This window comes from Amblyraja radiata, unplaced genomic scaffold (genome assembly GCF_010909765.2).
Source record: "Amblyraja radiata isolate CabotCenter1 unplaced genomic scaffold, sAmbRad1.1.pri S117, whole genome shotgun sequence".
Taxonomy (NCBI): domain Eukaryota; kingdom Metazoa; phylum Chordata; class Chondrichthyes; order Rajiformes; family Rajidae; genus Amblyraja; species Amblyraja radiata.
Window position 1 is genome coordinate 702472 of NW_022630103.1, and position 27489 is coordinate 729960.

General features: G+C 49.5%; 1 long non-coding RNA gene across 1 annotated transcript; it reads left to right on the plus strand.

Moving 5' to 3' along the window:
• The first annotated feature begins 1263 nt into the window (after positions 1-1263).
• On the plus strand, positions 1264-20952 carry LOC116969169. Its single transcript, XR_004410658.1, has 3 exons — positions 1264-1370; positions 17013-17018; positions 20942-20952. It is a non-coding gene; the product is annotated as an uncharacterized LOC116969169 (long non-coding RNA).
• The last annotated feature ends 6537 nt before the right edge of the window (positions 20953-27489 follow it).

The window sequence follows — 27489 nt, forward strand, 5'->3', positions numbered from 1 at the left end:
GCACAGCTGAAGAGGCAGCATCTCTAGAGAGAAGGAATGGGTGACGTTTCGGGTCGAGACGCTTCAGACGTACTCTGAAGAATGGTCTCGGCACGAAACGTCACCCATTCCTTCTCTCCAGAGATGCTGCCTGTTTTGTGCGTGGGAGCTTGGGTACGTTCTGCAAAAACCGAGCCGGTAATAAATAAACCGTCTGGTCCCGCTGCCGAGGTAGATCACCCTGGTGGTGGTGTCAAAGTCCGGGGGTCGGAGGGGGGGGGGGGGGGGGGGGTGGTAAATCCCCCTGGTGTGGGGGTTGGGGTCCAATGGCGGTGCATCGCTGTCAGTGACTGTGGGACGCTCCCGCGGGTGCAAACGTAGGAGAGAAAGAAGGGGGAGAGAAGGGGAGAGAGAGAAGGGAGTGAGAGCGAGGGTGAGAGAGAGAAGGGGGAGAGAGAAGGAGGGAGAGAGAGGAGGGAGAGAGGGAGGGGGAGAGGGAAGCGGGAGATGGGAGAGTGGGGTTCATTTTCCCACACAAGCCATAGCTGACTGGGCAGTATGAACCCAAGCACCAAGCTGAAAGCGGCCGAAGGTGTCCATTCCTCGGGACAGCCCCCATTCTCACACGGCCACCCTCCGCGGGCTGCGGGTCAGGTGGCGGGACAATGTTCATGCCTTCACAGTGATGTGATGGACGCGGGGGTCTGGACCAATCGCTGACAAGTCCCGCCCCCGAGCAATGTCATGTCCGTAGGTACACAAAAATGCTGGGGAAACCCAGCAGGTGCAGTAGCATCAATGGAGCGAAAGAAACAAGCACATTTCGTGCCGAAACCCTTGTTCAGACTGATGGGGGCGGGGGGGGGGGGGGGGGGTTGGGGGGAGAAAAAAGGAAAACGGATGAGGAGGAGCCCAAAGGGATGGGAGGAGACAGCCCGAGGGCTGAGGAAGGGGAGGAGGCAGCACGAGCTAACAACATTGGGAGAATTCGATGTTCATGCATCTCTTACTTTTCTGTTGAGCGGCAGTCGGTCCTTTGGCATGTAGGCGCCGCCGCCTTTGGGGTAGGTGGCGTTTCGACAGTGCGGCCATTCGGTAAGTTTGCTTTTAGGCGTCGCAGCCTTTCGTTTCGTTGGGTTTTAGGCCTCCCACCCTTGCGGTTAGTTTGCATTTAGGAGTCCCATTCTTTCGGTTAGTAGGCGTTTCGGCCTCTTTTTTATTCGGTTCTTTGGCTTCGGCTTCTTTGCTTCGGCCTCTTGTCCGTCGGCCCCACGTCCGGCTACCCACCAGCGTAGCCGCAGCAGTGAGCGTCCCTCCCCCTGCCTGTCCTATGGTAAGGGCTTCACTTGCCTTGACCACCTGCTGGAACACCGGCGAGTCCACACCGGCCAGTGTCACTTCACCCTCTTCATTCTCGACGCGAAACATCATCCAGTCCTTCTCTCCAGTTCCGCCTATCTCACTGAGATACTCCAGCACTTCGTGTTACAGTCAAAGAGTGATACAGTATGAAATCAGGCCCTGCGGCCCAACTTGTCCCAGCTACACTAGACCCACCTGCCCGCGTTTGGTGTATATCCCTCCTAGCCTGCCCTATCCATGTATCTGTCTAACTGTTTCTTAAACGTTGGGATTTAACACCCACCACCCTTTATGTGAAAAATGTACCCTCAGATTCCGATTAAATATTTACCCATTCACCTTCAACCCATGTCCTGTGGTCCTCGACTACCCTTCTCTGGGCAAGAGATGATGTGCATCACTTTTGAAGAAGCGTCTCAATGGGAGAAACGTCACCCTTTCATTCTCTCCAGAGATACTGCCTGTCCCGCGGAGTTACTCCCGCAGTTTGTGTCCAGTTATCACTTGCCAGGCTTTGCCCAGCCCCCATCTCTCTTTTCCAGCTTCATCCCCCACGCTCTCCAATCAGTCTGAAGAAGGGTCCTGACTCCAAACGTCCTCTGTCCATTCTCTCTAAAGCAGTGGAGGAACTCAATGGGTCAGGCCGCATCTGCAGTGGTAAGGATACCTAAGGCGACCACTCCCACCTCCCATTTCCAACTTTCTCCACCCCCCCCCCCAAACCAACCAGTTTCAAGAAAGGTCCTGACCTCGAATGTTGCCTGTCCATGCTCTCCAGAGGTTCAAATTACTCCAGGAGATTGTGTCTGTTGTAAACCAGCATCTACAGTTCCTTGTATCTAGACTAGGCGTGCATTTCACCCTACACTTGCGCTCGGTCCGCAAAGGATTGCTGGATAACCATATAATAACCATATAACAATTACAGCACAGAAACAGGCCATCTCGACCCTTCTAGTCCGTGCCGAACACGTATTCTCCCCTTGTCCCATATACTTGCGCTCAGACCATAACCCTCCATTCCTTTCCCGTCCATATAACTATTCAATTTATTTTTAAATGATAAAAACGAACCTGCCTCCACCACCTTCACTGGAAGCTCAATCCACACAGCCACCACTTTCTGAGTAAAGAAGTTCTCCATCATGTTACCCCTAAACTTTTGTCCCTTAATTCTCAAGTCATGTCCCCTTGTTTGAATCCTCCCTACTCTCAGTGGGAAAAGATTATCCTCGTCAACTCTGTCTATCCCTCTCATCATTTTAAATACCTTTATCAAGTCCCCCCCTTAACCTTCTGCGCTCCAAAGAATAAAGCCCTAACTTGTTCAACCTTTCTCTGTAACTTAGTTGCTGAAACCCAGGCAACATTCTAGTAAATCTCCTCTGTACTCTCTCTATTTTGTTGACATCCTTCCTATAATTAGGCGACCAAAATTGTACACCATACTCACAATACAATACAATACAATTCAATTTATTGTCATTTGGACCCCTTGAGGTCCAACCGAAATGCCGAAATACTCCAGAATTGGCCTCACCAATGCCTTGTACAATTTTACATCCCAACTTCTATACTCATGGATCTCCCGGTTGCCGACTATTTTAATTCCCCTTCCCACTCCCACACTAGACTTTCTGTCCTGGGCCTCCTGCATTGCCAGAGTGAGCTGACACGCAAACTGGAGGGAAAGCACCTCAAAGCTTTTAGCCCAATGACATGAACATACATTGCTCCAAATTAAGGAGACATCCCCCTCCCCCCTCGTAGGCCATCACTTTGGCATTTCTCTGTCTTCACGCTGGTGAAAGGCGTCAGGATTAATCCGGAGTCACCGCTTCCCGTCCCCCGGCCGTTCCCCCTCAACTCCGAGCGATGGTATCTCGCTCTCCTCCCTTGGACGTCCGCAAGACTCCGGCTGCGGTAAACAAACACTTTTGCTCGTCAATCCGCTGGAGCCAAGTCGTATTCCAATGAAATAAATGTTTTTTTTTCTGGAGGAAATTAATTTAGAGGGAAATTAAAGGAAAATGAAAAGCGGTGATTTCGCAGATTTGTTTCAAAATTATATTGCATGATCTCATGGAGGGATGGCGGCAGATAACTGCCCACCAGTTCTCTGATTTCACAGCAAAATTAGCCGACAGTTATACTGTGTAGTAAACAACAGTTTTTGTTAGGTACAGCTATACGGAAATATACTATCTACTACATGGGTACCAATTATTTCATTTGTCATAACATACTATTCACTTATGTTCATTTCATACAACAACAAATGGTTAATACAAGTCAAACACAACACAAGGGAATCTTGACATTATTCTAGTTCATCTTTTAGGGGGCCCACATCACCATCCTCATTCCGAGCCAATCATAAGCCTCCCATTTACTGCAACAAATCTGCACTACGAGCGGTAGGGGACGCGGGAGATCCTCTGTAACGCCTCACACAAGCTTCATTATTTTGCTCTGCTATGTCATGTTTACATTTACCATCCACTTTTCACACATTCCCAGACAAAATGTAATATGTCTAAACATACTTTTCCGATTCCCACAACCTCTTCTGCACCTGGTCAAGCGAGAGCTGACAATTGTCACATCCAATACACCCTTTTGTTACCTTGTTCAATTCAAATCAAAATTAAATATGGAAGGTATTAATTTTTCTTCCAGCTCTCATCCATCACACACATACGCACACCCTCCATCACACACACATCCTCCATCACACACACCCTCCATTTCACAGTCACACCCACACACCATCACACACACACACGCACATGCACGCGTACACACACACACACACACACACACACACACACACACACACACACACACACACACACACACACACACACACACACACACACACACACACACACACACACACACACACACACACACACACACACACACACACACACACACACACACACACACACTGCATCTCACACACACCCTCCATCACACACAAACACACCCTTTATCTCTCATACAACCCTTCCATCACACACACACACCATCTCTCTCACACACGCACAGGGGAGTGGGGTGGAAACGGTAGATAGTGGGTGTAGAGAGGGACGGGGCGGGGTAGAGAGGTAGGTGTAAGGGGAGGGATATAGAGGAGGAGGAGTGGGGGCAGAGACAGAGACATCAAAGAGAGGGGAGGCAGAGATGGGGGTAGAGAAAGACAAGCAGAGAGAGAGGCAGTGAGAGATTCAGAAAGATAGAGGCAGAGAGAGCGAGGCAGAAAGAGAGGCAGAGAGAGATGCAGAGAGAGGGGCAGAGAGAGAGGCAGAGGGTGGGAGATTAGCAGAGAGAGAGGCAGAGAGAGAGAGAGAGAGACGAGCAGGCAGAGAGGTTGGAGATCAACGATCGCACGTTAGCACGTGCTTCCGACCCATTCTAACCTCTGCTGTCGCCGATCAGATATCTGCAGATCTCTCATGGCGAGCGCGCATGATATGGTAATTACTGTTAGCACTAGCTTAGTTGGGAAGGGTGTAGCGCTAGCTTCCTTCCGTGGTGGGTGGTAGCACTTAGGGGGTGAAGGGACATGAGAATAGGCTTAAGTTATGTTTCTGCATACAAGAAAACATGGGGGGGGGGGGTTGTCCCCCTACTATCAAACCATGGGGGGAACACGTCCCCCCCCCCTGGATTACAACCTGGTAGAGTGGGAGTGGTCATAAGGCCACAAATGATAGGAGCAGATTTAGGCTATTCGGCCCTTCGAGTCAACTCTACCATTGAATCATGGCTGATCTATCTCTCCCTCCCAAACCCATTCTCCTGCCTTCTCCCCATAGCCCCTGACACCCGCACTAATCAACAATATATCTATTACTGCCTTAAAAATATCCACAGCCGTCTGCGGCAAAGAATCCCACAGTTTCACCGCCTTGGCGAAATAAATTCCTCCGCATGTCCTTCCCAAAGGAACGTCCCTTAATTCTGAGGCTGTGACCTCTGGTCCTAGACTCTCCCACTAGTGGAAACATCCTCTGCACATCCTCTCCACATCCTCTCTATCCAGGCATTTCACTAGTTGGTAAACTTTCAATGAGGTCCCCCGTCATTCTTCTAAACTCCAGCTAGTACTGGCCCAGTGCTGACAAACGCTCATCGTATGTTAACCCACTCATTCCTGGGATCGTACTCATAAACCTCCTCTGGACCATCTTCAGAGCAGCACTCCGTCTCTCTCTCTCGCTGTGTCTCTCTTTCTCTCTCTGTGTCTCCCTCTGTGTGTCTCTCTCTCTCCCAGCACATTCTCAGATTCAAAGACAGGTTTTCAAGAGAAAGAAGTAATGTGAAGGTAGACAAAAATGCTGGAGAAACTCAGCGGGTGGAGCAGCAACTATGGGGCAAAGGAATGGGTGACGTTCCGGGTTGAGACCCTTCTTCCAACTCATGTGAATGTAATTTATTTGATATTCGCTGTGCGAGGGGAGGAGAGGGTGAGGGGGCGCTCCCTCCCCGGAGGACGGGGGTGGGGTGGTGGGCGGGGGGGGGTGAGGGGGGGGGGCGGGGCGCGCACGCCGGGGGGGGTGCGGGGGGGGTGGGGGAGGCATCAACGACAGTGAATGATGTTCCCGTTCATCTCGATGAGCCACAGCGAGCCAAGGTCAGCGGTGATGTGTCGGTATTTTCTGCCCAATATATGAATCGTCTTCTTCCCACTGCCATCCGGCCGATGAGCGCTGATACCCAGCCTGTGTTGAGCAGACGCCGGGACTACACCCTCTCTCCCCGGCCCCTACACACCCTCTCCCCGGCCCCTACACACCCTCTCCCCGTCTCTGTAATCCCGTTCACCTCCGACGCCTACCGTGCAGCTCCTTCCCTCCCTCCCGCGGCGCTCCCTTAGGGAGGTGAAGGTGGTAGAGAGGGAGACGGGGTGAGAAGGAGAGAGGTAGAGAGGGAGAAGATAGTGTCGGCATTTTTTCTTCAAAATTAGAACGCTGAAACTTTAATATTTTGGAGCTGTTGTTTAAAGGTTAATAACTGGTGAAATATTGGTTGAAATGCGACGGGAAATATGTATCCGGTCGGGGAGAAAATGTGAGTAGCGTGTGTGGCCAACACAATCCTGGCTCACACAGACATGTAAAATGTTGATAACAAAGAAATAAGAGCGAAGTCCCAGATAACTCGTACAGTGGCGGAGACAAGGGCTCAAGGAAATCACGTTCATGTCGCGGCCCTGTTTCGGGGAATCGCGGGCAAATAGGACACGTTGACGAGGCATCTCGGTTAGCAGAGACGAATTGAGTCAAAGTGACAGATTCAGTGATTCTATAACTTCTACGAGTAGTGGTTCAAATGACCATTGCAATCTGTTCTATGTGAATATGTGCGTAGTGGAGATTCTGAGCAGTTGGATGTGAATATTGGGAGAACAAACACTGATGGGAGAAAATGTATATAGAACTATCGGTGTGGATCAGAGGGTCACGGACGTACAAGTGCACGAATTGCACTCACTGGGAATTTAACCGCGTTCATCAGCTCAGCTGGGGGTGTAGTCAACTCGCACCTTCGCAATAGATGTAAAGATGTAAAATATGGCCTGTGTTGCCCACAGCAATATGAAAGTGCCCGTGATACTAAAGAGTAAAACAACGGATTTCCTGCGGTTCTCCATCTCCGGATCCTTGTCATTCTCTCCGTTGCTGCGGCCCCGGAGACCCCTGCGGACTGTGCTGGCCGCTACAATCCGCCTGACCGTCAGCACATTGAGCAGAAGAATCAGAAAGAACGGGAAACAATGGGTTAGAACGCGGTGTGTGAGACGATATGCGACCCATGCAGCCGACGTATAGTAGATGGGTTTTGTGTAGCAATCCCAGGAAAGATTATCAATTTCGTTCGCTGATTCGTACTTAAACCACTGAGGGACATTCTCCAAACAGCCCAGCACACTCACTGCCCCGATAATCATAGCCGCCATTCTCTCAGTGCAATATCTTGTTTTCAGCTTCTCACAACAAATGGCCACAAACCGATCGAAGGTGAAGGCCACCGTCAGCCAGGCAGAGACCGCGGTGGATGCAAAGACCAGGACTGCGGTAGTGGCGCACACGGGGGTAATGTTCAACAACGAATATGGGAAGTGAATTAGAATAGTCTGACGCAGAAACGGATCGGTGATGCCGACCAGGAGATCAGACGCTGCCATGGCCACCAGGTAGAGTGTGATGCATTTGGAGAGACCGCTTTTACCTCGATAGAGAATCACAATCGCCAACAAGTTTACTGTGAAGGAGAGAAGAGATATTAATGACAAAAGACCCGCACAAATGTATCTGAGGAACATTGTCTGATTGGAAGGTTTTCAAACTTGGATGCGTTGGTCAAATGACATTTAGCCCCGACAGAGTTCAGAGACGACAGTCTTTGGACCACGGTGTCGACGCAACTCATCAAACACCAATGTATATTACGTTCACAGCTTTTAATTCTCCCCAAATTCTTATCAACTTTCCCTCAGATTATAGCACCCATTAACACTGTCCCATACACAGTAGTTACATAAACAATTAATGGGCAGGTCAATGGCATGCGGGAGGAAACATAAGCACAGCCAATATTTGCGTGGAGTCGGAGGACGAACGATGAAACATTGCTCATAAAGCACGGGAGGGCAGAGATTGAACCTGCGTCTCCGGAACTGTGTGACACCGGCAGTCAGGCACGGAAATCGCTATCAAAAATGGGTGGACGGTAACATCGCAAGCTGACCTGGTTGGTGACCGACAACGAACTCCAGCAACAGCAGCTTCTTCCGCCCCGAATGGTGGGGCTTGAATCGGCACGTTCGTGGGGCCTTTCATCGGCCGGCGGAGGCTTCGTCATCGGGAACCTCGATCGCCTGGATGCAGCAGGATGCTTTTATGCCGCGACGGGCGATGAAAGGCCCCACCAACGGTCCAATTCAGCCCTGAGAAAGCGTCTGATAAATTCCGGATCACGAAACATGGGAGGGATTGTCCCCAATCTCTCAAAGCACTGTGGGGACGTCCTCTCGCTCACCCACCCCCAGGATTTTCGCCCATGTCGGCAGTACTGATTGTGGCACGGTGGCGAGCATGTACATATACTGTACATCTGCGGATATCAATTCGAATTTACAGATCGTCCGAAGGAGCCGATATCAAAATACATAACATTACCTGATATAAAATTACGTGACAGCATCTGTTTACATTTGAATTAACATCTGAGTTTACATCATAGTAAAGTCGTGACACTTCCATAGTCAGATCCCAGCTCGTGACATTCATTTGCTTTATCTCATGAGCTGTAGCATTGCAGGTCTAAAGCGATATTACGCTTCACGCAGCGACGACTGCAGAAAAGATATCGATTATATATTCAGTTAAGCAGGTTTGTCCGATTGGGAACACATGTAATTTTACGGTGAGGCGTTCCACACCAGGGCATCTGAAATGTCCTCATTCTTCAGGGAACGGGGATTCCCCTCCTCCACCATAGATGAGGCTCGCACCAGGGTCTCTACCATACCCCACAACACTGCTCTATCTCCCCCATCGCCCCACTCGCAACAAGGGCAGAATCCCGCTAGTCCTCACCTTTCACCCCACCAGCCGTCACATACAACAAATAATCCTCCGTCAGTTTCGCCACCTCCAACGCGACCCCACCACTCGCCACGTCTTCCCATCTCCCCCCATGTCTGCCTTCCGCGAAGAACGCTCCCTCCGTAACTCCCTTGTCAATTCTTCCCTTCCCTCCCGTGCCTCCCCCTCCCCGGGCACTTTCCCTTGCAACCGCAAGAGATGCAACACTTGTCCCTTTACCTCCCCCCTCGACTCCATTCAAGGACCCAAGCAGTCGTTCCAGGTGCGACAGAGGTTTACCTGCATCTCCTCCAGCCGCATATATTAACCATATAACCATATAACCATATAACAATTACAGCACGGAAACAGGCCATCTCGGCCCTACAAGTCCGCGCCGAACAATTTTTTTTCCCTTAGTCCCACCTGCCTGCACTCATACCATAACCCTCCATTCCCTTCTCATCCATATGCCTATCCAATTTATTCTTAAATGATACCAACGAACCTGCCGCCACCACTTCCACTGGAAGCTCATTCCACACCGCTACCACTCTCTGAGTAAAGATCTATTGCATCCGCTACTCTAGATGTCAGCAGATCTATATCGGTGAGACCAAGCGGAGGTTGGGCGATCGTTTCGCCGAACACCTCCGCTCGGTCCGCAATAACCAAGCTGACCTCCCGTTGGCTCAGCACTTCAACTCCCCCTCCAACTCCATATCCGACACCTCTGGCCTGGGTCTCATCCATGGCCAGAGCGAGAAACACCGGAAATTAGAGGAACAGCACCTCATATTCCGCTTGGGGAGTCTGCATCCGAGTGGCATGAACATTGAATTCTCCCAATTGTGTTAGCCCTTGCTGTCTCTTCCCCTTCCTCAGCCCTCCTGCTGTCTCCTCCCATCCCCCAGCCTTCGGGCTCCTCCTCCTTTTTCTTTTCTTCTCCCCGCCCCCACCCCCATCAGTCTGAAGAAGGGTTTTGGACCGAAACGTTGCCTATTTCCTTCGTTGCCTATTTCCTATAGATGCTGCTGCACCCGCTGAGTTTCTCCAGCTTTTTTGTGTACCATGTAATTTTACAAACTCGTTTCAGGCACTCCACGGAAGGAACCCTAGTTGCCATTCTCTCGGCTCCTGACCAACATATCAGGGTATGATTATCTGATACCTGCTCGCTGGTCATGGCTCTGTCCGGCGCAATCAGTACATACAGCGATCCAGGCCAGGATAAACAACGGGCATTGCGGCGGTAAGAAAATGGATGTCTAACCGGAAGTGAATTATTGAAACAGAAACAATGTTTGTTTAACGTCGGCAGCGCCGAAGTACACGGAATGTCTCACAGCTAATACACGTACATGAAAATCAGAGACAAACCAAATTACAGAAAACAGCGACAGTCGCTATTACAGGGTAATATATATCTTCAATTCGATAGATCAACGGATACCCCATAGCTGGAAGACACTATTAACTCCTGTGGCTCCGTCAGTCCGTCATCGCTGTAGCTCTGTGGCGATGCCTTCTGGTGGGCACCGAGATATATAGAGCGATATTTCCCCAGCGACATGACCTCATACCTGCTGATTGCGTCACAGACATTGACTGCACCATGGTAGATGACAAGCGAATAATTTACAGACCGAGTAAAAATAGCACAAAGCGAGTCTCTGAAAAAAGTGTCTGGAGAACGGTCACTTACCGAAACGTCACCTATAGACGTTCTCCAAAAATGTTGCCTGACCCTCTGTTACACCAGCACTTTGTGTATTTTTCACTGAAAACATGAATTTGTGCTTTGCAATGAAAGAATGGTACATGACACTGTGTTATATCATTTAATGTTGGTGTGATTTCGATGGACATCTCCAGTGAACACATCTACCACTCCAGTTTCCCCCCCCCCCAAAATAAATCATCATTCATACCATGACATCACTGATATTGCAAGACAGATACTGAAATATTCATAGAAACATAGAAAATATGTGCAGGAGGAGGCCATTCGGCCCTTCGTGCCTGCATCGCCATTCATTGTGATCTTGGCTGATCGCCCCCAATCAATAACCCGTGCTGCCTTCTCCCCATACCCCGTGATTCCATTAGCCCCTACAGCTCTATCCCTCTCTTAAACCCATCCAGTGATTTGGCCTCCACTGCCCACTGTGGCAGGGAATTCCACAAATTCACAACTCACTTGGTGAAAACGTTTTTTCTCACTTCAGTCTTAAATGGCCTCCCCTTTATTCTAAGACTGTGACCCCTGGTTCTGTACTCGCTCAACATTGGGAATACTTTTCCAGCATCTAGCTTGGCCAGTCATTTTGTAATTTTATATGTTTCTAAAATAAACTAGACTAAGTGGGACCCGTTGGGTCCCAGCATCACACGGGAGGGCTGGTCACCCAATGCAATATTCCCCCTCTCCACCAATTCCAATATTGCTGGCCGGGGGGGGGGGCACTTTCTGTTACGCTAGTATGAGTGTTGTGGGCCGAAGGTACTGGTTTCCAGAGGGCTAGTATGGCGTTTGTGTGCCGAATGGATTTTGGGCTGGCAGCTCAGTCACTGAGGGCTGGCAGCTCAGTCACTGAGGCCTGGCAGTACAATCACTCGGACATGGCAGGCTGGCGGCTGAGAAACTGCCAGAAATTCTGCCCAAAACAGGTGACAGACTGTGAGAGAGAAGGGGGAAGAAGGTGGACTGAATGGATTATTGGGCTGGCAGTTCAGTCACTTACAGCTGGTGGGCTGGCACTGCAGTCACTCACGCCTGGTACGCTGGCAGTTCACTCAGTCACCCCACCTACATTCACCCACCCCCCCCCCCCCCCGCCGCACTCTACTCCTGGCCATTCCCCTCACACCCACACATTCAGTGCATATCCCCACAACCTCCCCCATGCACTCTTAGTGTCTCTCCCACAGTGCAACCATCTGCCTACTAGGTTCCCATCGTGATGAAGAACACACAGGCATCAAAAGTGCAAAAAGGATGTATTAACGTTTAAAATGTGAATGACTCTTAAAATATAAGAACAATTTAAATGTTAAAGATGAGATTTAGTAAGTTGTTGCTTGTTGTGTCTCTTGTTGTGACTCCTGTTGTGTTCCTTTTTTTTCACTTAAATTTTTATTGATTTTTAAGAGATATATACAAAACAGTGCAACGCCATCACCATAAATAAACAAAGTAAGAAAAAATGCAATCCAAATAAACAAATAAGTAGATAGGGGGAAAATAAAGAAGTAAATGAATAAATAAAATTGTAATAACACCGTGTGGTTCACTTACCAACTTAAAAAAAAGAAAAAGCATTACATTGATTAGTAATCTGGAGATAATTCAATATTCATACAAACATACCATCTAGTTCTATATAACGCAATCTTCCCATATCTAGCTCGGCATTTATCTAATTGGTGTCATGGCTCAAATAAACGGTCCATTTTCCCCAGATCTTCTCAAATGAATTATCCTTGAATTTCAAGGAATATGTCAATTTCTCCATATTAAATATGTCTCGCACAATTTCTAACCACTGTTCCTGTTTTGGACTTTTTTTCATTAAGCCACTGCCTGGTAATGGCCTTCTTACTTGCTGCAAACTTTAGTCAAATATATATCTTCTATTTTTACAATATCTTTAATAAGCCCCAGATACAACACAGGGCAGGTGTTTGGGATTTAATAACCCTAGATATGTTTTACAGCTGCATTAACATTTTCCTAGTATGGCCTTATCTTTACACATTGCCAGAAAAATATGCGAGTGGTCTGCCTCCGTACTCCCACACAGCCTCCAACAGTGTTATTGGACAGCAAGTTGTCTGCTTTTTATTTTTGGTGTTATAAAAAAGCGAGATAGATTCTTCCAGCAAAATTCTCTCCATACTAGTGAGCTTGTGGATGAACATTGTGTTTCACACATTTGATAACATTCTTCTTTCGTTATTTGAATCTTTAATTCTGCTTCCCAATTTGTTTTTATGTAGAGCGTTGATTCTCCCACGCATCCCACCAAAGCTTGGTAGAAAGCAGAGATGACCCGAGACCCCTTCTGTTTGTAGGCATCCACAATCACCTTGATCACATTATTTGAAGTGTTATCCAGTTCTGGCCTTATCTCTTTTGTAAAGTAGTCTCTAATTGCAAGTATCCAAAACAATCTTTGTTTTCGAGACCGTACTTTGACTTTAAATTTTGGAGGCTCATAAACTCGCCATTTTCTGAAACTGTATACATTGCCGTTATGTCTTTTTGTGCCCATTCTTTGAATTTTGAATCATACACCCCTGGCTTCAACTTTGAGTCATATGCGAACCACTTCAATGCGTGAACCCCTCTTTTTAATTTGTATTTTTCCACTATAACATTCCATATTTCTAACGTAAATGCTACTATTGGGTCCAAAGCATGTCTCAAAGCCCCTCTCAGATATTTGTCTCCCGCCAAAATCTGGATCTGGTAACCCTGTATCTCCCTTTCCATTTCTTTCAATCGAGATTCATAATCAGGTCTACACCAACAAGCCAGAGGTCTGAGTTGAGCTGCATAAAAGTATTTCGTCAGATTTGGTAACGCCATTCCACCCTTGCTTTACGGCAGTTGAAGTGTTGTTAGTTTTATTCTTGGTTTTTTGCTATTCCAAATGAATCTAGAGATCATTTTATCCCTGGCTATCAATTTATCTCGGGGGACATTAATTGGCAGAGATTGGAATAAATATAGTAGTTTAGGTAGGATATCTTTCAACTTTCCACACATAGACTGGGAAACACATTCGGTAAATGGGCTGGATGGTTTGGGTATAAATGCAGGAGTAGCAATATGGATTCAACAGTGGCTGAATGGGAGAAGCCAGAGGGTAATGGTGGATGGTTGTTTGTCGGGTTGGATGCAGGTGACTAGTGGGGTGCCTCAGGGATCGGTGTTGGGTCCTTTGTTGTTTGTCATGTACATCAATGATCTGGATGAAGGTGTGGAATCCCCGTTCGTTACGGAGCTGGAGCTGCCGTCTGTGAGGGAATCCCCGTTCCAGCGCAGGTCCGCAGAAACAGCAGGTACAGCAAGTACAGTACCTGGAAACAAAGGGGAAGCCTCCATTGTGTCCGGAAACGTGGCCACCGGGCAGGACTTCAGGTCAGAATGAAGCGCAGGGGACTTCGGCCCCCTCTCCCTACTATCCTACTGGCTAATGTACAGTCCCTTGAAAACAAAGTGGAGGACTTAAGGGCAAGACTGCTTTATCAAAGGGAGCTGAGGGAATGCTCTGTTTTCTGTTTCACAGAGACATGGCTCACCCCCAGCTCCCCAGACTCAGATTCCATTAATAAATTAATGGAATTAATTTCTTCCAGAAAAAAAGACAATTATTTCATTGGAATACGACTTGGCTCCAGCGGGTTGACGAGCAAAAGTGTTTGTTTACCGCAGCCGGAGTCTTGCGGACGTCCAACGGAGGAGAGCGAGATCCCATCGCTCGGAGTTGAGAGGCAACGGCCGGGGGACGGGAAGCGGTAACTCCGGATTAATCCTGACGCCTTTCACCAGCGAGAAGACCGAGAAATGACAAAGAGATGGCCCACGAGGGGGGGAGGGGGATGTCTCCTTAATTTGGAGAAATCTATGTTCATGTCATTGGGCTGAAAGATTTGAGGTGCTGTCCCTCCAGTTTGCGTGTCACCTCACTCTGGCAATGCAGGAGGCCCTGGACAGAAAGACTAGTGTGGGAGTGGGAAGGGGAATTAAAATAGTCGGCAACCGGGAGATCCAGCAGGCCTTGGCGGACCGAGCGCAAGTGTAGGGTGAAATGCACACCTAGTCTAGATACAAGGAACTGCAGATGCTGGTTTACAACAGACACAATCTCCTGGAGTAATTTGCACCTCTGGAGAGCATGGACAGGCAACATTCGAGGTCAGGACCCTCTTCAAACTGGTTGGTGTGTCGGTGGAGAAAGTTGGAAAGGGGAGGTGGGAGTGGTCGCCTTAGATTTCCTTACCACTGCAGATGCGGCCTGACCCATTGCAAGTTGCAATAAGATGGCGCTGGTGTGTGTGGCTGCCCGTCTGTTGCTCTCACTGTGTTTGGTGTTTTTCCTTGGTACTATACAGTTAAAGTCTCTGCTGGTGTATGATTGTCAATCTCTCCTAGATCTTCAACATAATGTCGGTGCGATTGCTTATCGCGAATATAACACCCTTCCCCCGTTCCTATCTGGAATCACGACTCACCTGGACTGGGCCTTGCCCCGAAGGAAGCGTCGCCGGCGCCGTGGAAAACGCAGCGGTCGACTGGTGAGGTTTAAATTGGGTGCGCCCGGACGCGGGCATTTCCTCCGGGGCCTTGGGCGTCAGCAGCTCCCTTGTCAGTGACTTCTTCGTGGGCTTCGCCTCCGGAGTCTCCAGCCTGGTGTTTTTCAGCTGCCACTGGACCATCTCCTCCCGGAAGATATAGAGCGCTGCCCGCCTGCTGCGGCCCGGAGAACTGGCCGGACACGCCGCCTCGGAGGGGACGGGGGCGATCACCAGGTGTGCCGGCTCCTCCGGGGTCTCCAGCCTGGTGCTTTTCAGCTGCCACCGGACCATCTCCCCCCGGAAGATACAGAGCGCTGCCCGCCTGCTGCGGCCCGGAGAACCGGCCGGACACGCCGCCTCGGAGGGGACGGGGGCGGTCACCAGGTGTGCCGGTTCCTCCGGGTTGATCCTTTCTCCCCCCCCCCCTCCCTTCTTACGATCGGAGGCTGCGGCGGGACCGGCCTCGCTCCCCCTGCTCCCACTGCTCTCCTCGGCCCCGCCACCGCGGGGTGAATATCCGGAACCTGCGGACACTGCCCCGTGCTCCCCGATCCGCCGACCTACAGAGTCCATCCCCTTCCACGGTTGGCTTGGTGAACGCCAGATCGCTGGCAAACAAAACGTTTATCCTGAGGGATCTCTTCTGCTCCCGTGGCCTTGATTTCCTCTGTGTGACAGAGACTTGGATCGGTCCTGGTGAGTGCAGCGCTCTTATTGAACTTTTACCGTCTGGCTGTACTTATTTCAACTCGCCGCGGATGTCGGGCCGTGGAGGAGGAACAGCAGCTATTCATAAAAATAATTTTAAATGCAAGCAGTGCACTATATTATCCTCGTTCTCCAGCTTTGAAGCTAGATTTGAGGTGGGTCGCTCCGACCCGGTGCTTTGCGTTGTTATCTACCGACCCCCCAAATATCATAAGGACTTTGTGAATGACTTCTCTGATTTTCTGGCTGGAATTTTGCCCAACTATGATCGTGTCCGTATGGTTGGGGACTTTAATATACATGTGTGCTGTCCTGATAAGCCGTTGGTGAAGGACTTTTTAAGTCTTATTGACTCTTTTAATTTTGTGCAGTGTGTGTCTGGTCCCACACACGAACATGGACATACACTAGACCTTGTTCTCTCACATAATAATAATAATAATAAATTTTATTTTTATAGCGCTTTTCTAAGACTCAAAGTCGCTTTACAATAGTAACAGACAATAGCAAACGGAGAAGCGGCGAACAAACAGCGCCAGCGTCCTCTCCGTGCAGCACATAAAGAAAGAATACAGACATAACAATAATAGACATTTAATCGGAATAACATATAATCGGAATATAACAAATAATAAAGACATCACAGAGACACAAATTAAAAACAGAATTCAATCCAAAAACAGAAAATCAAAAACACAGTGTGAAGAGAGAGCAGCGGCAACCAATTCGTGCCAGCGTCCACTCTCCCTTCACGGCAGCCATCTTGGACACAGACCTACAAGACTACAGTTAGACAAAAAAAAAATCATCCCCCCACAGTGGATAGCACTATGGGGGAAGGCACAATGTCCAGTCCCCACCCCATGTTCACCCCAAAGTCAGGCCTATTGAGGCCACCGCAATTGCCTCTACGGAGGCCCGATGTCCCTGGCCGTTCTCACCGGGTGGTCTTGCCCCGGCGTCGGGAGAGTCCTTTCGGCGGCTGGGCCACTTGGAACGGCCGCATCCTGGTTGGAGCCCGCGGCTGCCGAAGCCGACAAGGCCGCGCCGGTTTGGAGCTCCCAGGCTCCCGTTGTTGAAGTCGGCGCCGCCTCTCCGCTCCGCAGCCCGCAGCCCGGAGTTGTTGCTCTCGGCGGTCCAGCTCGCCAGAGCTCCAGCGCGTCGCTCCAGCGCGGCGACCCAGGCAAGGCATCGCCCGCTCCGCTCCGCTCCAGCGCTCCAATGCTGTGCCGCCGCCGAGGCCGAGGTGCTGGGCGGTTCCCGCCAGGAAACGGCGCTCCAAGCCCGCAGGTAGGCCACGAGGACGGATCGACGGGCAGCCCGGAGAAGAAGCTGCCACACCGACCAGGTAGGGACCTAGAAATTAGGTTTACACCTACCCCCCACATTAAAAAGACCATATCCACTACAAACAAAAAACAGGACTCAGTAAAAACTATAAAAAAAACGGATTTAAAACGGACGGCTGCTGGCTAGCAGCCGTTCACCAAGATGGCTCCTCCTCCTCGATGGCCTGTCTGTGTTAAATTTGGAGATATGTGATAATGTGGTTTCTGATCACATGCCTGTATTATTTGATGTTGGTTTCTCCTGTGCTGCAGTTAAACCTGTAGCGTCTGCTCGGCGCTGTCGGACTTTTAACCCTTCTGCTGCTGGCCAGTTCTCTGCTGCCTTCGATCAGCTCTGCGCCCCCTCTGCGTCCACTTCTCTTGATACGGAGGAGATTAGTTCTTGGTTTCACTCCTCCTGCAGAACTATACTGGACTCTGTGGCTCCATTAAAAACTTTGCAGCCTAGAGCTAAACCCGAGCCCTGGTTCAGTGACGTAACTCGTACAGCTCGACCGGAGTGTCGCAGAGCTGAACGAAAGTGGAAGAAGGACAGGCTGCAGGTTTCATTTCAAATTCTAAAGGACTGTTGGCGTCATTACCAGAACACTGTTAAGGAGGCCAAAAGAAAATACCTGTCTAATATAATTGTGTCTAAGCGTCACGACCCACGTGTGCTATTTAAAATCATTGACTCTGTTCTAAATGCCCCGCAGCCTGTCTGTCTGGAAGCATCGTCTGAAATGTGCAATGACTTCCTGCACATTTTTATTAATAAGGTTGTTTCCATAAGGGCTCTCATTTCAGCTCCTGCCTCTGACCCCTCTGTTTCGGCCCCATGCCTGGTGGTATTGGATAAATTTGTGCCTGTGACATTGTCGTGTTTAGAGAATGTGGTTAGCCATATTAAGCCATCGGGTTCCCCTTGTGATGCTGTCCCTCCTCATCTTTTTAAAGAGGTTTCCCCAGTATAGGGCAGTCGGTTCTTGCCATTATAAACAGCAGCTTGTGTTCTGGGGTTGTCCCCGTAAGTTTTAAACATGCAGAAGTGCAACCACTACCTGGCCTGGATCAAACTGTCCTGGCCAATTTTAGACCGATCTCCAAGTTGCCTTTTATCTCTAAAATCATGGAGAAAGTTGTTTATGCTCAGCTAAAACTCTTCTTGGACGAGCATAATATTCGGTAGGTTTTCCAGTCTGGGTTCAAAACTATGCATAGCACAGAGTCAGGTTTGCTAAGGGTTTTTAACGACATCCTCCTGGCAAATGACTCTGGTAATTATGTGGTTCTTGTGCTGCTGGACCTATCTGCCGCCTTTGATACAGTGGACCATGGCATCTTAATATCCCGATTACAGCACCTGGTGGGCATCTGTGGCAGTGCCCTGGGATGGTTCAGGTCCTACCTGGCAGACAGAACCACGTGTGTAAGCATTGCTGGTTTTGAATCCTCCTCCACTCCTCTGTCATATGGGGTTCCACAGGGCTCAATTTTATGGCCCCTGCTTTTTTCACTATACCTACTTCCTCTGGGTTCTATTTTTAGAAGGCATGGCGTCTCTTTTCACTGTTATGCCGATGATAGCCAATTATATATGCCGCTGTGGAAGGAAGACGCCTTTTCTGTAAAATCACTTCTGTCATGTCTTGAGGACATTAAGTCCTGGATGGCCCTAAACTTTCTAGGACTTAATGAAAAGAAGACAGAGGTGATATTGTTTGGCCCCAATGGCTGCCGTGAACCTCCCCTTGTTGACTTGGGTCCACTGGCACGGTACGTGAAGCCAACAGTTTTGAACCTGGGTTTTAGGATGGACAGTGATTTTAAATTAGATAATCAAATAGGCGCGGTGGTTAAGTCCAGCTTCGTTCACCTAAGGAAGCTGGCAAAGGTGAAGCCTATTCTCGAGCGGCAGCATTTTGAAACAGTAATCCATGCCTTTATTACATCTAGGCTGGATTACTGTAACGCACTCTACTTTGGAGTTGCACGATCTTCACTGGCTCGTCTCCAGTTGGTTCAAAATGCTGCCGCTCGCCTTTTGACTGGAACTCGAAAGAGGGAGCACATAACGCCAATTCTGGCCTCCATCCACTGGATCCCGGTGCACTTTCGAGTTCATTTTAAAATTATTTTATTTGTTTTTAAATCTCTAAATGGGCTCGCCCCGCCTTACCTCTCTGAACTGCTCCACCCATACGCTCCTGCCCGGTGCCTCAGGTCAGCTGATCAGCTGCTCCTGGAGGTACCGAGGTCTAAGCGGAAGCTCAGAGGGGATAGAGCCTTCTCTGTTGCTGCTCCGGCACTTTGGAACACCTTGCCGTTGCACATCAGACAGGCCCCCTCACTGTCCATCTTCAAAACCAGTGTTAAAACACATTTTTATTCCTTGGCTTTCGACACTGCTTGAGACTTTGCTCCTGTTTTTAGTGCTTTTAATGTTTTTTAATTTTTATTGTTTTTAGTCCTTCGTTTAAGGTTTTTTTTATTGTCATGTAATAATTTCTTGTCCATGATCAGTCATGTAGAGCACTTTGTTGCAACTGCGGTTGTTTTAAAGTGCTCTATAAATAAAGTTATTATTATTATTATCATTGAGTTCCTCCACTGCTTTAGAGAGAATGGACAGAGGACGTTTTGAGTCAGGACCCTTCTTCAGATTGATTGGAGAGCGTGGGGGGAGGAAGCTGGGAAAGAAAGATGGGGGCTGGGCAAAGCCTGGCAAGTGATAACTGGACACAAACTGCGGGAGTAACTCCGCGGGACAGGCAGTATCTCTGGAGAGAAGGAAAGGGTGACGTTTCACCCATTGAGACGCTTCTTCAGAAGTGATGCACAGCATCTCTTGCCCAGAGAAGGGTAGCCGAGGACCACAGGACATGGGTTGAAGGTGAATGGGAAAAGATTTAATCGGAGTCTGAGGGTACATTTTTCATGCAAAGGGTGGTGGGTGTTAAATCCCAACGTTTAAGAAACTGTTAGACAGATACATGGATAGGGCAGGCTAGGAGGGATATACACCAAACGCGGGCAGGTGGGTCTAGTGTAGCTGGGACAAGTTGGGCCGCAGGGCCTGATTTCATACTGTATCACTCTTTGACTCTAATACGAAGTGCTGGAGTATCTCAGTGAGATAGGCGGACCTGGAGAGAAGGACTGGATGATGTTTCGGGTCGAGAATGAAGAGGGTGAAGTGACACTGGCCGGTGTGGACTCGCCGGTGTTCCAGCAGGTGGTCAAGGCAAGTGAAGCCCTTACCACAGGACAGGCAGGGGGAGGGACGTTCACTGCTGCGGCTACGCCGGTGGGCAGCCGGACATGGCGCCGACGGACAAGAGGCCGAAGCAAAGAAGCCGAAGCCAAAGAACCGAATAAAAACGAGGCCGAAACGCCTACTAACTGAAAGAATGGGACTCCTAAATGCAAACTAACCGCAAGGGTGGGACGCCTAAAACCCAACGAACCGAAAGGCTGCGTCGCCTAAAAGCAAACTTACCGAATGGCCGCACTGTCGAAACGCCTCCTACCCGAAAGGCGGCGGCGCCTACATGCCAAAGGACCGACTGCCGCTCAACAGAAAAGTAAGAGATGCAACACTTGTCCCTTTACCTCCCCACTCGACTCAATTCAAGGACCCAAGCAGTCGTTCCAGGTGCGACGGAGGTTCACCTGCATCTCCTCCAACCGCATCTATTGCATCCGCCGATCTAGATGTCAGCTGATCTACATCGGTGAAACCAAGCGGAGGCTTGGTGATCGTTTCGCCGAACACCTCCGCTCGGTCCGCGATAACCAACCTGACCTCCCGGTGGCTCAGCACTTCAACTCCCACTCCCATTCCGTATCCGACCTCTCTGTCCTGAGTCTCCTCCATGGCCAGAGCGAGCAATGCCGGAAATTGGACGGACAGCACCTCATATTCCGCTTGGGGAGTCTGCATTCTGGGAGCATGAACATCGAATTCTCACAATTTTGTTAGCTCTTGCTGCCTCCTCCCCTTCCTCAGCCCTCGGGCTGTCTCCTCCCATTCCTTTGGGCTCCTCCTCCTCCTTTTTCCATTCTTCTCCCCCCCCCCCCCCCCCCCCCCCCCCCCATCAGTCTGAACAAGGGTTTCGGCACGAAATTTGCCTATTTCTTTCACTCCATAGATGCTACTGCACCCGCTGAGTTTCCCCAGCATTTTTGTGTACCTACGGACATGACATAGCTGGGGGGGCGGGACTTGTCAGCGATTGGTCCAGACCCCCGCGTCCATCACATCACTGTGAAGGCATGAACATTGTACCAAACCTCCGGTCCACCTGACCCGCAGGCCGCGGAGGGTGGCCGTGTGAGAATGGGGGCTGTCCCGAGGAATGGACACCTTCGGCCGCTTTCAACTTGGTGCTTGGGTTCATACTGCACAGTTAGCTATGGCTTGTGTGGGAAAATGAACCCCACTCTCCCATCGCCCCCTTCTCTCCCCCCCCCCCTCTCTCCCTCCCTCCTCTCTGTCCCTCCTTCTCGCTCCCCCTTCTCTCTCTCCCCCTCGCTCTCTCTCCCTTCTCTCTCCCCCCCCCTTCTCTCCCCCTTCTTTCTCTCCTGCGTTTGCACCCGCGGGAGCGTCCCACAGTCACTGACAGCGATGTACCGCCATCGGACCCCAACCCCCACACCAGGGTGATTTACCACCCACCCCCCCCCCCCCTCTCTCCCTTCTTTCTCTCCTCTTTCTCCACCCGCGGGAGCGTCCCACAGTCACTGACCGCGATGCACCGCCATCGAACCCAAACCTCCACACCAGGGTGCCACCCCCCCCTCCGACCCCCAGACTTTGACACCCCCACCAGGGTGATGTACCCCTGCAGCGGGGCCAGACGGTTTATTTATTACCGGCTCGGTTTTTGCGGAACGTACCCAAGCTCCCACGTACAAAACAGGCAGCATCTCTGGAGAGAAGGAATGGGTGACGTTTCGTGCCGAGACCATTCTTCAGAGTACGTCTGAAGCCTCTCGACCCGAAACGCCACCCATTCCTTCGCTCTAGAGATGCTGCCTCTTCAGCTGTGCTACTCCAGCATTTTGTATCTATCTTTGGTGTGATTAGTCAAGCATGATTTCCCCTTCGTAAATCCATGCTGACTCGGACCCATCCTTTTACTGCTATCCAAATGTGCGGCTATTTTATCTTTTATAATTGACTCCTGCAACTTCCCCACCACCGATGTCAGGCTAACTGGTCAATAAATCCCTGTTTTCTCTCTCCCGCCTTAAAAAAGTGGGATAACATTAGCTACCCTCCAATCCACAGGAACTGATCCTGAGACGATAGACCATTGGAAAATTATCACCAATGCATCCACGACTTCTACAGTCACTTCCTTAAGTACCCTGGGATGCAGACCATCAGGCCCTGGGGATTCATCAGTCTTCAGTCCCATCAGTCTATCCAACACCATTTCCTGCCTAATGTGGATTTCCTTCAGTTCCTCTGTCACCCCAGATCCTCTGGCCACTACTATATCGCGAAGATTATTTGTGTGCTCCTTAGTGTAGACAGATCCAAAGTGCCTGTTCAACCCATCTGCCATTTCATTGTTCCCCATAATAAATTCACATGTTTCGGTCTTCAAGCGTCCAACACAAAGGCCCGGGGAGCCGTTGGTGAGAGGAGGACTTACCTGCAGCTGTAAGTATAAATACAGCGCGGGGTTTGCTTCTACAGAGGCCCGGGGAGCCGTTGGTGAGAGGAGGACTTACCTGCAGCTGTAAGTATAAATACAGCGCGGGGTTTGCTTCTACAGAGGCCCGGGGAGCCGTTGGTGAGAGGAGGACTTACCTGCAGCTGTAAGTATAAATACAGCGCGGGGTTTGCTTCTACAGAGGCCCGGGGAGCCGTTGGTGAGAGGAGGACTTACCTGCAGCTGTAAGTATAAATACAGCGCGGGGTTTGCTTCTACAGAGGCCCGGGGAGCCGTTGGTGAAAGGAGGACTTACTTGCAGCTGTAAGTATAAATACAGCGCGGGGTTTGCTTCTACAGAGGCCCGGGGAGCCGTTGGTGAGAGGAGGACTTACCTGCAGCTGTAAGTATAAATACAGCGCGGGGTTTGCTTCTACAGAGGCCCGGGGAGCCGTTGGTGAGAGGAGGACTTACCTGCAGCTGTAAGTATAAATACAGCGCGGGGTTTGCTTCTACAGAGGCCCGGGGAGCCGTTGGTGAGAGGAGGACTTACCTGCAGCTGTAAGTATAAATACAGCGCGGGGTTTGCTTCTACAGAGGCCCGGGGAGCCGTTGGTGAGAGGAGCACTTACCTGCAGCTGTAAGTATAAATACAGCGCGGGGTTTGCTTCTACAGAGGCCCGGGGAGCCGTTGGTGAGAGGAGGACTTACCTGCAGCTGTAAGTATAAATACAGCGCGGGGTTTGCTTCTACAGAGGCCCGGGGAGCCGTTGGTGAGAGGAGGTCTTACCTGCAGCTGTAAGTATAAATACAGCGCGGGGTTTGCTTCTACAGAGGCCCGGGGAGCCGTTGGTGAGAGGAGGACTTACCTGCAGCTGTAAGTATAAATACAGCGCGGGGTTTGCTTCTACAGAGGCCCGGGGAGCCGTTGGTGAGAGGAGGACTTACCTGCAGCTGTAAGTATAAATACAGCGCGGGGTTTGCTTCTACAGAGGCCCGGGGAGCCGTTGGTGAGAGGAGGAGTTACCTGGAGCTGTAAGTATAAATACAGCGCGGGGTTTGCTTCTACAGAGGCCCGGGGAGCCGTTGGTGAGAGGAGGAGTTACCTGGAGCTGTAAGTATAAATACAGCGCGGGGTTTGCTTCTACAGAGGCCCGGGGAGCCGTTGGTGAGAGGAGGAGTTACCTGGAGCTGTGAGTTACCCAAATCTGTAACGTTCCATCTCACTTCCAGAGAAGGATTCTAGTGGAAGCCTCTGATTGGTGGAAGAGGACCAGAGGAAGCAGCTGATTGGCTTGTATCCCGGGTAAGGCTTTATTGTATTTGGATAAGGGGGAGAATGAGGGCCAGGGCAGTTTACTGTTCTGGATGTCAGATGTGGGAGGTCATGGAGTCTGAGTGCTCTCCAGACGTCCACATCTGCGCCAGGTGCGTCGAGATGGGGCTCCTAAGGGACCGCGTTAGGAACCTGGAGCAGCAACTCGATGACCTCTGTCTGCTCAGGGAGAGCGAGGAGGTCATAGAAAGGAGTTACAGGGAGGTGGTCACTCCAAGACCACGGGAGACAGAAAACTGGGTCACAGTTAGGAAGGGCAATGGGCAGAGGCAGGGACTGGTGAGTACCCCGGTGGCTGTACACCTTGAAAATAAGTACTCATGTTTGAGTAAGGGTGGGGGAGACAGCCTACCTGGGGGCAGCGACAGCGGCCGGGCCTCTGGCACAAAGAGCGGTCCGGTTGCTCAGAAGGGTAAGGAAAAGAAGGGGAGGGCAATTGTAATAGGGGACTCTATAGTCAGGGGGTCGGATAGGCGATTCTGTGGACGCAGACAGGAGTCCCGGATGGTAGTTTGCCTCCCTGGTGCCAGGGTCAGGGATGTGTCTGAACGTGTCCAAGAAATCCTGAAATGGGAGGGAGAGGAGCCTGAGGTTGTGGTGCATATAGGTACCAACGACATAGGTAAAAAAAGAGAAGAGGTCCTGAAAGAAGAATTTAGGGAGTTAGGTAGAGAGTTAAGGAGAAGGACTGGAAAGGTAACAATCTCAGGATTACTGCCTGTGCCACGCGACAGTGAGAGTAGGAATGGAGCGAGGTGGAGGATAAATGCGTGGATGAGGGACTGGTGCAGTGGGTATGGATTCAAGTCTCTGGATCATTGGGACCTCTTTTGGGGAAGGTGCGACCTGTACAGAAAGGACGGGTTGCACTTGAACTCAAGGGGGACCAATATCCTGGCGGGGAGATTTGCAAAGGCTACTGGGGAGACTTTAAACTAGTATGGTTGGGGGGAGGGACTCAAATTGGGAAAGCTAGCAGTCAGTGTGTGAAGCAGGGGGCAGAGAATGGTAGCACTCTGACCCAAAATGTAGCGGAGAGAGAAGAAAAAGAAAATAATCAGAGAATAAGAGAGGGTGGGTTTCTTAAATGTGTATATTTTAATGCTAGGAGCATTGTAAGAAAAGTGGATGAACTTAGAGCCTGGATTGACACCTGGAAGTATGATGTTGTGGCGATCAGTGAAACATGGTTGCAGGAGGGCTGTGATTGGAAACTAAATATTCCAGGATTTCGTTGCTTCAGGTGTGATAGAATTGGAGGGGCAAGAGGTGGAGGTGTTGCATTGCTTATCAGGGAAGATATTACAGCAGTGCTTTGGCAGGATAGATTAGAGGGCTCGTCTAGGGAGGCTATTTGGGTGGAACTGAGAAATGGGAAAGGGGTAGCAACACTTATAGGGGTGTATTATAGACCGCCAAATGGGGAGCGAGAATTGGAGAGCAAATATGTAAGGAGATTGCAGATATTAGTAGTAAGCACAAGGTAGTGATTGTGGGAGATTTCAATTTTCCACACATAGACTGGGAAACACATTCTGTAAATGGGCTGGATGGGTTGGAGTTTGTAAAATGTGTGCATGATAGTTTTTTGCAACAATACATAGAAGTACCGACTAGAGAAGGGGCGGTACTGGACCTCCTGTTAGGAAATGAGATGGGTCAGGTGGCAGAGGTATGCGTTGGGGAACAGTTCGGGTCCAGTGATCACAATACCATTAGTTTCAATATAATTATGGAGAGGGACAAAACTGGACCTAGGGTTGAGATTTTTGATTGGAGAAAGGCTAACTTTGAGGAGATGCGAAAGGATTTAAAAGGAGTAAATTGGGACAGTTTGTTTTATGGGAAAGATGTGGAAGAGAAATGGAGTACATTTAAAGGTGAAATTTTAAGAGTACAGAATCTTTATGTCCCTGTTCGGTTGAAAGGAAATCGTAAAAATTGTAAAGAGCCATGGTTTTCAAGGGAAATTGGACACTTGGTTCGGAAAAAGAGGGATATCTACAATAGTTATAGGCAGCATGGAGTAAATGAGGTGCTTGAGGAGTATAAAGAATGTAAAAAGAATCTTAAGAAAGAAATTAGAAAAGCTAAAAGAAGATATGAGGTTGCTTTGGCAAGTAGGTAAAAGTAAATCCGAAGGGTTTCTACCGCTATATTAATAGCAAAAGGATAACGAGGGATAAAATTGGTCCATTAGAGAGTCAGAGTGGCCAACTATCTGCAGAGCCAAAAGAGATGGGGGAGATATTGAACAGTTTCTTTTCTTCGGTATTCACCAAGGAGAAGGATATTGAATTATGTGAGGTAAGGGAAACAAGTAGAGTAGCTATGGAAACTATGAGGATCAAAGAAGTGGAAGTACTGACACTTTTGAGAAATATAAAAGTGGATAAGTCTCCAGGTCCGGACAGGATATTCCCTAGGACATTGAGGGAAGTTAGTGTAGAAATAGCAGGGGCTATGGCAGAAATATTTCAAATGTCATTAGAAACGGGAATAGTGCCGGAGGATTGGCGTACTGCGCATGTTGTTCCATTGTTTAAAAAGGGGTCTAAGAGTAATCCTAGCAATTATAGACCTATTAGTTTGACGTCAGTGGTGGGCAAATTAATGGAAAGAATACTTAGAGATAATATATATAAGCATCTGGATAAACAGGGTCTGATTAGGAACAGTCAACATGGATTTGTGCCTGGAAGGTCATGTTTAACTAATCTTCTTGAATTTTTTGAAGATGTTACTCGGGAAATTGATGAGGGTAAAGCAGTGGATGTTGTGTATATGGACTTCAGTAAGGCCTTTGACAAGGTTCCTCATGGAAGGTTGGTTAAGAAGGTTCAATGGTTGGGTATTAATGGTGGAGTAGCAAGATGGATTCAACAGTGGCTGAATGGGAGATGCCAGAGAGTAATGGTGGATGGTTGTTTGTCAGGTTGGAGGCCAGTGACGAGTGGGGTGCCACAGGGATCTGTGTTGGGTCCACTGTTGTTTGTCATGTACATCAATGATCTGGACGATGGTGTGGTAAATTGGATTAGTAAGTATGCAGATGATACTAAGATAGGTGGGGTTGCGGGTAATGAAGAAGAGTTTCAAAGTCTACAGAGAGATTTATGCCAGTTGGAAGAGTGGGCTGAAAGATGGCAGATGGAGTTTAATGCTGATAAGTGTGAGGTGCTACATCTTGGCAGGACAAATCAAAATAGGACGTA